At 40.8% G+C, this 9,046-nt stretch overlaps 2 non-coding genes across 2 annotated transcripts; both read right to left on the reverse strand.

Annotated features, from left to right (window-relative positions):
• Positions 1–6,488: 6,488 nt before the first annotated feature.
• Positions 6,489–6,560, reverse strand: trnam-cau. Its single transcript has one exon. It is a non-coding gene; the product is annotated as a tRNA-Met (tRNA).
• Positions 6,561–6,566: 6 nt separating this feature from the next.
• On the reverse strand, positions 6,567–6,639 carry trnar-ccu. Its single transcript has one exon. It is a non-coding gene; the product is annotated as a tRNA-Arg (tRNA).
• Positions 6,640–9,046: the final 2,407 nt, after the last annotated feature.

The following is a 9,046-nucleotide window of genomic DNA, read 5'->3' on the forward strand; positions in this document are numbered from 1 at the left end:
GACTTTCTTATACCTATGGATTATGTTGTGTTCTGATAACATATCGTTTTAAGCCCCAAGTGACAAAGTATGTAACATCTTGACAAGGAATGAGTTGCAGCAACCCTTTAAATAGAGCGCTCTGCATGTTTGCCAGACTCCTCGTGTCTGACTTTTAAGACCTGTCTTCTCCTGAGTGATTTATAGAGAATCAGGACTCTTGGACTTCTGTTTAGTGTCGTACTGTACATTACTGAAATGAGGAAGTGCTTTGATGTCTGAATCAGCTTGTCACACCAACATATAGAGATGGACCTGCTCGTGTCCCTTACCTTAATAGTACTTGGACTAAACTTATGAGCAAATACCACGACAGTTAATCAAATTGTGTGTCATTAACAGGTGTCGTTTAGAAGTCTTAAATCTTCATTCACATAGTTATTAAACCAGACTTAGAGCAGCAGATTTACACATTAGGAACATTTCATTATATGGTGTAGATCTCATCAGTCATTTTGTAAGGTTGAGGATGTTTATGGTGTCTGGGATGCATGACTTCTTAAACAGGTCTTTAGTTGGCTGTAGAGGGATGCTATAACGCCTCCTTGAGTGCAGAGGCTCAAACTGGCGGGAGAGAGGATGGGAATTTTGCCAATTGACATCAAGGCCTCTGAGTTTTCTTGGGAGATAAAGGTTGTTATCAAAACCTCCTACTGTACTAGTAGTACGTAATGACTTGGTTAAAATGTAGTAAGTAGGATGCAAGCAAGCAAAATCTGCAGTATTCCAAAACTACCTGGATGTCGTACTTTATTCGGGAACATTTCTCAGTATGCAGCGGACCAGTCTCCCTCCCGTACTGTTCCCCACAAGGCAGAGTGCTAACATTCTGCTTCATCTTTTTCTGTTTAAGGTAGTTGGTGCTCAGTTTTTAGATGCATTATCACCACCTACTGTGCTTGAGTGTGGACCAAATGTTTAACAGCCTGTTACATTTACAGGGAAGTAATTGGAAATAAACACAAGTTAATCTGGTCACTTCCAGTAATTACAGAGGCGATATTCATCTCACAGGTAACTGTTCATGTCTGTGAAAGTTATTCAATTCCATATGAACCACTTCTTAACTTTTTAAATCATAGGTGGATGCTAAAGAAGCAGTTTATCTATCAGCTTGGTTCTTCTGCTTTCCAAAACCGAAATCCAGCGACGCCTGACCCAGCATCCTGCAGAACAGATCCACAGGTACATAGGTAGTATGTAGCTGGCTGTTTTCAAAAGCAGCCTCATCACTGAGAGCATTTATTTAAAATATGCTCAGTATTTTCAGAGAAGCTAAGCTGGCAGTCCAGAATTGTGCCAAGGTATTTACAGTTTCAACAAGTGGGCCATCAAATGAATCTGGCTCTATTTTAAGATCTTCATGATATATCATTATATTATTGTTTTGCAATATATCAATTATCAATTATCACAGTATCTCTGTATTGTGATATTTTCATTTTTGTGGGTACGGAGAATCACGAGTCACCTAGTGTTACCCTATACCTGTCCTATTAAAGTTACTAACCATAGACCTCTCTGGAGTCCCTGAGCTCCCTTGTCTCGTAAGTTCCTCTGAGTCGCTGCTGTAGACGTCCTGCTGTTGTGGATGTGCCAGACTCCAGCTGCTACTATTACTACTACTACTGTCACTACTCATTTCATCACTATCATTGCTCTCTCTCTCTCTCTTATTCTCCTCTATCCCTCTCTCCAACTTGGTCTCAGCAGATGTGTGTCTAACATGAGTCTGGTCCTGCTGGAGGTTTCTGCCTGTTAAAGGAAGTTTGTCCTTGCCACTGTAACTTGCTAAATGCTGCAAAGTGCTCTGCTCATGGTGGATTAAGATGAGATCAGACTGAGTCCTGTCTGTAAGATGGGACTGGATCTTATCCTGTCTTGATGTTGGGTCTTTGTTAATAATAGAACATAGAGTACGTTCTAGACCTGCTCTGTTTGGAAAGAGTCTGAGGAGAACATTTGTTTTGATTTTACGCTATATAAAGATTGATTGATTGATTGATTGATTGATTGATTGATTGATTGATTGATTGATTGATTGATTGATTGATTGATTGATTGATTGGTTGATTGATTGATTGATTGATTGATTGGTTGATTGATTGATTGATTGATTGATTGATTGATTGATTGATAGTATCAGATGGCAGTGCCTGTGTTTGATCTTGCCCCTGCATTGATGTGTTTTTCAGAAATGTATGAAAATATTTGGTTTTTCTTGTCACTCTGATCAATCTCACCTAGAATGAATAAAAATCGAGCATGCAGTTGCCATCTGGTATCTCCTTAACCTTCATTATTCTTGAATAAAATTTTTGAGCGGTTGCAGATAGAGTACAGCTTAGCATTTGGTGTAACCCAAGCCTGAGCACAAAACCCTTCCAGTTATGATGCAACCTTGTCATAAAGGGTTGCAAACTCAGCATTACAATGTTCCCATGTAACTGATGATGGCTGAAATGTAGATGTCTGTTGTGTATGTTTTCCCCAATCTCTGAACTTATAGGGAAAACCTCTCCAAACTCTGAGCAGGACAGATGACAGATGGAGCTGTGATGTGGAGCAGGTGGCCGAGGGGAGAACGATATGATGACTTGTTGGCTAGCTCCTGGTGGTGTGTTACAGTTATGTCCAGGATGCTTGTTTTATGACGCCTCATGTTCCTGCCAAGACAAGTACCAAACAATGGCATGAAGACCGCTGACCAAAGGAGTCACACAAAAGTCATGGCCTAACGTGTGGTCGCTCCTCTTTCCTCATTTCATCCTCCTCCTGTCAACTTGTTTTCCATCTGATGAATCCAAAACAGCACAGACACCGTGCTTCTCTCTCCGGCCTGCAGCAGGCTCTGTGACTGGTGTTAATTGAGATAATTGTGTGGAATGAGGCTGAGCTACAGCTATCCCTTTCCAGTTATTCCTATCACAGGGTAATAGGGTGGCACACAGATTCCTCCGAGATTCCACGGGGAGCAGAGTGTTGGAAATGTGTCGTGGCAAGGCACAGTGGCAGTAATCCTCACAGGACGTCCAAGTTGCTGGATACGCTGTGTTGTGTTTTGTCAACAGCCAGTGTTATAGTAGAGCTGTATGTCATCTGGTGTAGTAGATCTCCTAATATAGCCCGATGGCAACGTAGCTGACATTCTGTCAGGTTGGCTGTTAGGAGTGTGGCAATACTCAGTGGAAGGTGGCAATACAAGCAGAGGTCTCAGTGACTGAATCAAAGTCACAGATAAAATCAATCTGTTATTGTTGCTTAACTTAAAGAATAAACCCTGCAACTGTTGGAAGATGATGAGCCTCACACTTGATTAAATGGAAACAACTTTTAATCAACTTGTTATTAATGGAACTTTAACCACGTCACACCACCGTCACCAGATCAACACGTTCTTTTTCTGTTGATTGGATGGAAATGTGGACACAAGCTGCACGCTACTGATACTGAACAGATGTCCTCGTCCATAGAGGGTGCCAAAGTCAGCACAAATAAAAAGTCCCTCACGGGGACATAAAAGGTGCATTTTGACCAAGGAACTAAAAGGTTCCTGTGCCCCCATTGTTGTCTGTGTTTCGAGAGCGGGCTGAAGTCCCAGGTAGATTGTGCAAATCAGGCCAGTGACGTATACAGAAAAAACAGTAATTTCCCTACACCACCAGACCAGTAGAGGGCAGTAAAACAAAGAAGAATGGCATTCATCATAGATGACACCATAGATGCAGACGGACAGGCAGGTATCATAATGAGCAACACAACAGTTAGCCTGTTAGCATGAAGAGACTCAGCTAGCTCGACTCAAAATAATTTTAAAAGCCGTGGCAGAGACCAACCGGTGTTTTGGTTTAAACAACGACCCTGTTAACTGGAGACTTTCAGCCAGATGTCGTCTTTAGACGATCATTAAATATCTGATGAGGATATTTTGAAATCCTAATTCTCTCAACCCCCTGAATTTACAAAATGTTCACTCTCAGTTGGGTCTAGACTCCTGAGGGGCCCTCTTCCAGACTCTGCTCTGAAGAGTGAAAATTTATTCTGCGATCTGGTGATACTCAGTTCAACATGGACCCCTCATGTGTGATATGGCTTCATCATGGTTATTATTTTATGTATTTGTATTAATCCTAACCTGCATCCTTCACACTGATGCAGCCAATACACCAGCATAAAGTGCAGAGTGGTCCGCAAAACCGGCCCGCCAGAGGTTCCAATCCGGCCCATGGAATGACTTTGCAAAGTGAAAAAATGACAGAGAAGACATTAACTGCAACTTTTCAATAAAAGTAACTACTATTTCAAAATTTTCCTCTAGGGGTCGCATAAAATCATAGTGCTGATGGGGCACACCTGAGCGGCTCTTTTTTTCCAGGACTTTTTTTCTCAAAGTGAGAAAATAGATTGCTTGCAGTTTGCAGACTTTTTAGAGCACTATAAGATGATCCACTAACTACTAACACTAGCTCTACACCCCTGCATACAACACTGTCCAGCAAGCAAACTGTTCCTGCTGGAGCTGAGGGGTCCAGAATAGTCAACTTTACCGTCTTCATTACTATAATATATATTATTTTGCAGTAAACATTACACTTTGTGTCAGGTGAATGGTAAACCTGTGTTTTGTGTGTTCGCAGCAGGTTTCAGCGCTTAAAGAGTTAAATATTCGGCCCCACTATGAGACTCATCATGGCGAAAAATAAAACAGCTATTTTTGTAGAAAGATTGTTCATTAAATGTGAACATTTACAGAATGTACTTGTACTATTTTGCACTAAAACAAAGGTAAAAATCTATAGCTGTTGTTATTCATAGGTTATTATGTTATGATTTTGCTAGTCCGGCCCAATTCAGATTAACTCGGGCTGTATGTGGCCCCTGAACTGAAATGAGTTTGACACCCCTGCTGTACAGTATTTGAACCAGCAGATGGTGTAAAATGTAATGTCCTTAAACAGACAAGATTCACAAAACAAAAGTTAGGCATACAGCTACAGCTACAGGGAAGCAAAACTTAAAAAAAGATCCAAACAATAGATGCAAAGATTTAATATTGTCAAGTGTATGATTAACTCTCCAGGCACAACACTTACCATAACGTTTATTTGATCATACATTTATCACAGATAGTAAATGACCTCATAAACATCATAAGTTGTTTTCCATAAAATGTATGTAAGGTGTCCATATTTTGTAATATATGTCCAGCTTTTCTCTTATTTTGTAATAAAAGTAGTCGAATGGGATATAACTTGATAATCCTGCCCTCCACTGAGACAGTGAAGAGGGGGAGGGGTCCTTCCAAATTATAGCAATACATTTTTCGCAGTAATAAAAGCAAGATTACAGAATTCCCTTTGATAACAGTCCACCAAGGTAAAGTTCCTAAGTAGAGATGGAGAGGGGGACAGATTGATTTTTAAGATCATTGATATAATAGAACATATTTTCTCCCAGAAGGGGTTAAAGTTTACAGCAAGACCATAACATATGAATGTAGAACCCCTTCTTTCTTTTGCATCTCAAGCAAAAAAAAAAGACATATCTGAATGCATTCAGTTTTAGAGTATAGTATAGAGAGTATAATATGTTCTCTGAATAATCTGAAACTGTAAGAGTTTATGATGACTATGATGTATGTACCTTTTTCTCTTGAAGGCAGGGTATTTCTTGATGTGAATTTTTTTTTACCCTCAAAATGTTCTGCAAATTGAATCAAGCATCAGTACGAACCAGAATCAGTATGTGGAAGTGGAGTCAGAATCAGGCTCAATACAATTGAAAGGGTACCCAACCCTTCTAAGTACAGAACAGAGAACAACAGGTGTGTGGTTTCCCTCATTCTTATATGATCACTACTTCCACTATTCAAGTTAGTTAGTGTGCACAAAAAACTGTAAACTTGTGATCAAATGTTAGAAATAGTTGATCTTTTGTTCTGTGATGGGTTCAGGGTGTGAAAGTAAAATACATTTTGTTCCAGGTAACTGTTCAAAGAGTTCCTGACTGATTAAGACCAATGTGTAAGCTAGCGTTGGGAGACCCTGTATATAGCTGTGCTGCTGTCTTTAGCGTGCCGTCATGGCTGCTTAAGATAGTCACTGTTACATATGTGTACTTGCTCCGTGAGATAAACATGATTATATTGCTCTTGTACAGTTAATATGGTGGCACTGCAGTAAAAGATCATTACATGTAGGCTATACAATAGTAGGCATGTTAAAAATATAATTCATAATTGATTAGTTAAGTAATGTTTAGTTAAAAAAATACACCGCAAGTGGTTCCCTCTGGTCGTGAAACAACAACACACCTTGCTCCAGGGAGCTCCGTGTGAGCCCTTGTTCTCTGGAGGTGGCAGAGGTTTTGGACTGATCTGACCTTTCCACTTGTAATTCTGCTGTACTGTAGACTTGATTGGTCTGGGAGGAAGCAGATGAAAACAATATTAGCAGAGGATGGTTTCGATCCATCGACCTCTGGGTTATGGGCCCAGCACGCTTCCGCTGCGCCACTCTGCTGCAAAGCACCCCAGATGGGACTCGAACCCACAATCCCTGGCTTAGGAGGCCAGTGCCTTATCCATTAGGCCACTGGGGCTTCATAGAAGTACTCGGTTGCTGCTCTCTCTGCATTTGGTGAGTACCCCAACAAAAGAACCATTCATGGAGCACAATGAGTGGTTTCTGAGTCTTTTGAATGAAATATGAATTAGATTTCTCTGTAATATAACTCAATACACACACATGAAGGAAGAGCTGCATGTCTGTGGTTTCCCTCATTCTCATCTCACTTCTATCCTCTTATTCAAGAGTACAAATTAAGTCTGATAAGGGATAGAATTAAATGAAAAAGGTGTTCTCTTTTATATGGATAACTTTTATATTCCTCAAAAATAATTAGCCAAAGCTCTACCCCAGAATTGTCTGTGTCAGCGTCTTATGCCAATAGGATACTGAAGCACAATGCCATGCATGTACAAAGTCTGACAGCCTCAAAGGTAAGGTATTCAGTCATATTAAATTGATAACGTGATAAAAAGCTCCCACAGAAACACAAACGTCAGGCCACATGATTGTAAGAGCTCAGTGAGTCAAAGCAGCATTAGCTCATCATGTTTTTGAGTTACATCAGATCTATAGAAAGTAGGTTAATGCTGCCATCTAGGGACCCTAAAGCAAACATGTCTCCACCTTTTGTTGAAGGCAGCATTCATTCATTCAGATGCCTGTTTGTCATTTATTTGACAGGTCCATCCTTCTCCAAGACATGCAGTGACTCTGTGAATAAACCTCTCCTCACATTTTAAAGAATCCTTGTAAAGCTGTCAGGGCTGACAGTCTGGCTCAGTCTGATGGTCTGAACACTGACGGGGGAACTGGAGAGCTAACCTGACACCTCAGTGTGGCTCTGCACATGTTAACATCTCACCTTGTAAACAGAACGAGAAACGATAAAACCTGAGCGCTGACATCAACCAATAAAAGTTATTTTGTTCCAATGAAAACAACCAGCTTCTAAAAACACCAAACATGGCTGTGACTCAGTGAGCTCAGACTCACAGACAGTATGTGAATGGGTCAGTGTGCTGGACTATGTGGATAAGTATGTACAATATATAGGATCATAAAGCTGATGAAGACCTCTTAAATAATTGGAAGTCATGAAATTGTGTTTTTATTTTCTATATTATTTAACCCTGTATTCTCCAGCATGTCATTCTTTATTTCAAATATTTTACTATGCAAGACATGACCTTCAAGAAAAACTTTTAACTGCTTGATCTTAATACCAACACCAAGCTGTGTTACATGCTTGATTCTGATTGGTCAACACCTCATAACAATGGTACCGTGATGACCCTAATATAGGACAGGGTGTTGTTGTCCCCAAAAATACCTAGAAGAAGTGGAATCGTCTTAAATTTGGGGTTTAGTGGTGATTAGTTGTCAATATTTGTCACAACAGAAGACCTCACTAATCTGTAAGGCTAGTGTACCCATATGACTGATGGCAAAATTCCACCAGATCCGTGTCCGGTCTTTCTCCACTCCGTCACAGCATCGGGTCTGATAGGTTTCTATTACACTCAATGGCTGTTTTTGAAACGGCCTGCTACATACGTACGAATGCAGTATGCAGTGTGTACTGCATACTACATACTGCGTTTGAAGGTAGTATGAAGTATGACTGCTCTGCTGGATCTGGTCTGCAATATGCTGGCCCAGGCTTCGCTGGATTTCCAGTTTCAGAAAGCGAAAGAAAAAAGAAGAAGCAAGACCTTAGTGCTGTGCATTGTGGGAAACAGTACGTGAGGGAGACTGGTCTGATGCATACTGAAACATGTTCCTGAATCAGTGCGACATCCGGGTAGTTTTGGCACACTGCAGCTTTTGCTCTTGTTCACTTACTACATACTGAATTTTGGCCAAATCAGTACGTACTGCTAGTATAGAAGGAGGTTTTGAAAACAGCCATTGTGTTAACATTCACTGGCTTCCATCAACTCAACAGAGCAGATGGAGCGGGACAGGAAGTCAGACACCAAAACAAAATGAAATCATCCAGTTCATTTTCAGAATAAAACACTCTGTGTTATCACCAGATCGTATTTTACTTAACTACAACAACAAACCGTCATGATGAGCAGAGTCAGGCCTGGAGTCAACAGGTCAGAGGTTTTCAGAGGACCATGAAGACAACATGGATGAGGAGAGGAGGAGGATTAGAGACAAACCGGATCTGGACAGCCCTGGTCCCTTACTGCTACAATGCCAGGGAGATGAAAGATGGAGAGACATGACAAATTTAACGACAACTGAGGTGGAGCTAAAATACTTTCTTATCATGGTGAATGGTATTTGTATATGGTGGTGCAGTGGAGTGCTGTTGCCTCAAAGCGAGGAGGTACCTGGTTCGTGTCCCCGGTCGTGCAGGTGCCTTTCTGTGTGGAGTTTGCATTCTCTCCCCTTGAACGCGTGGGTTCTTTAATTGGTGACTCTAAATT

This window comes from Notolabrus celidotus, chromosome 11 (genome assembly GCF_009762535.1).
Source record: "Notolabrus celidotus isolate fNotCel1 chromosome 11, fNotCel1.pri, whole genome shotgun sequence".
NCBI lineage: Eukaryota > Metazoa > Chordata > Actinopteri > Labriformes > Labridae > Notolabrus > Notolabrus celidotus.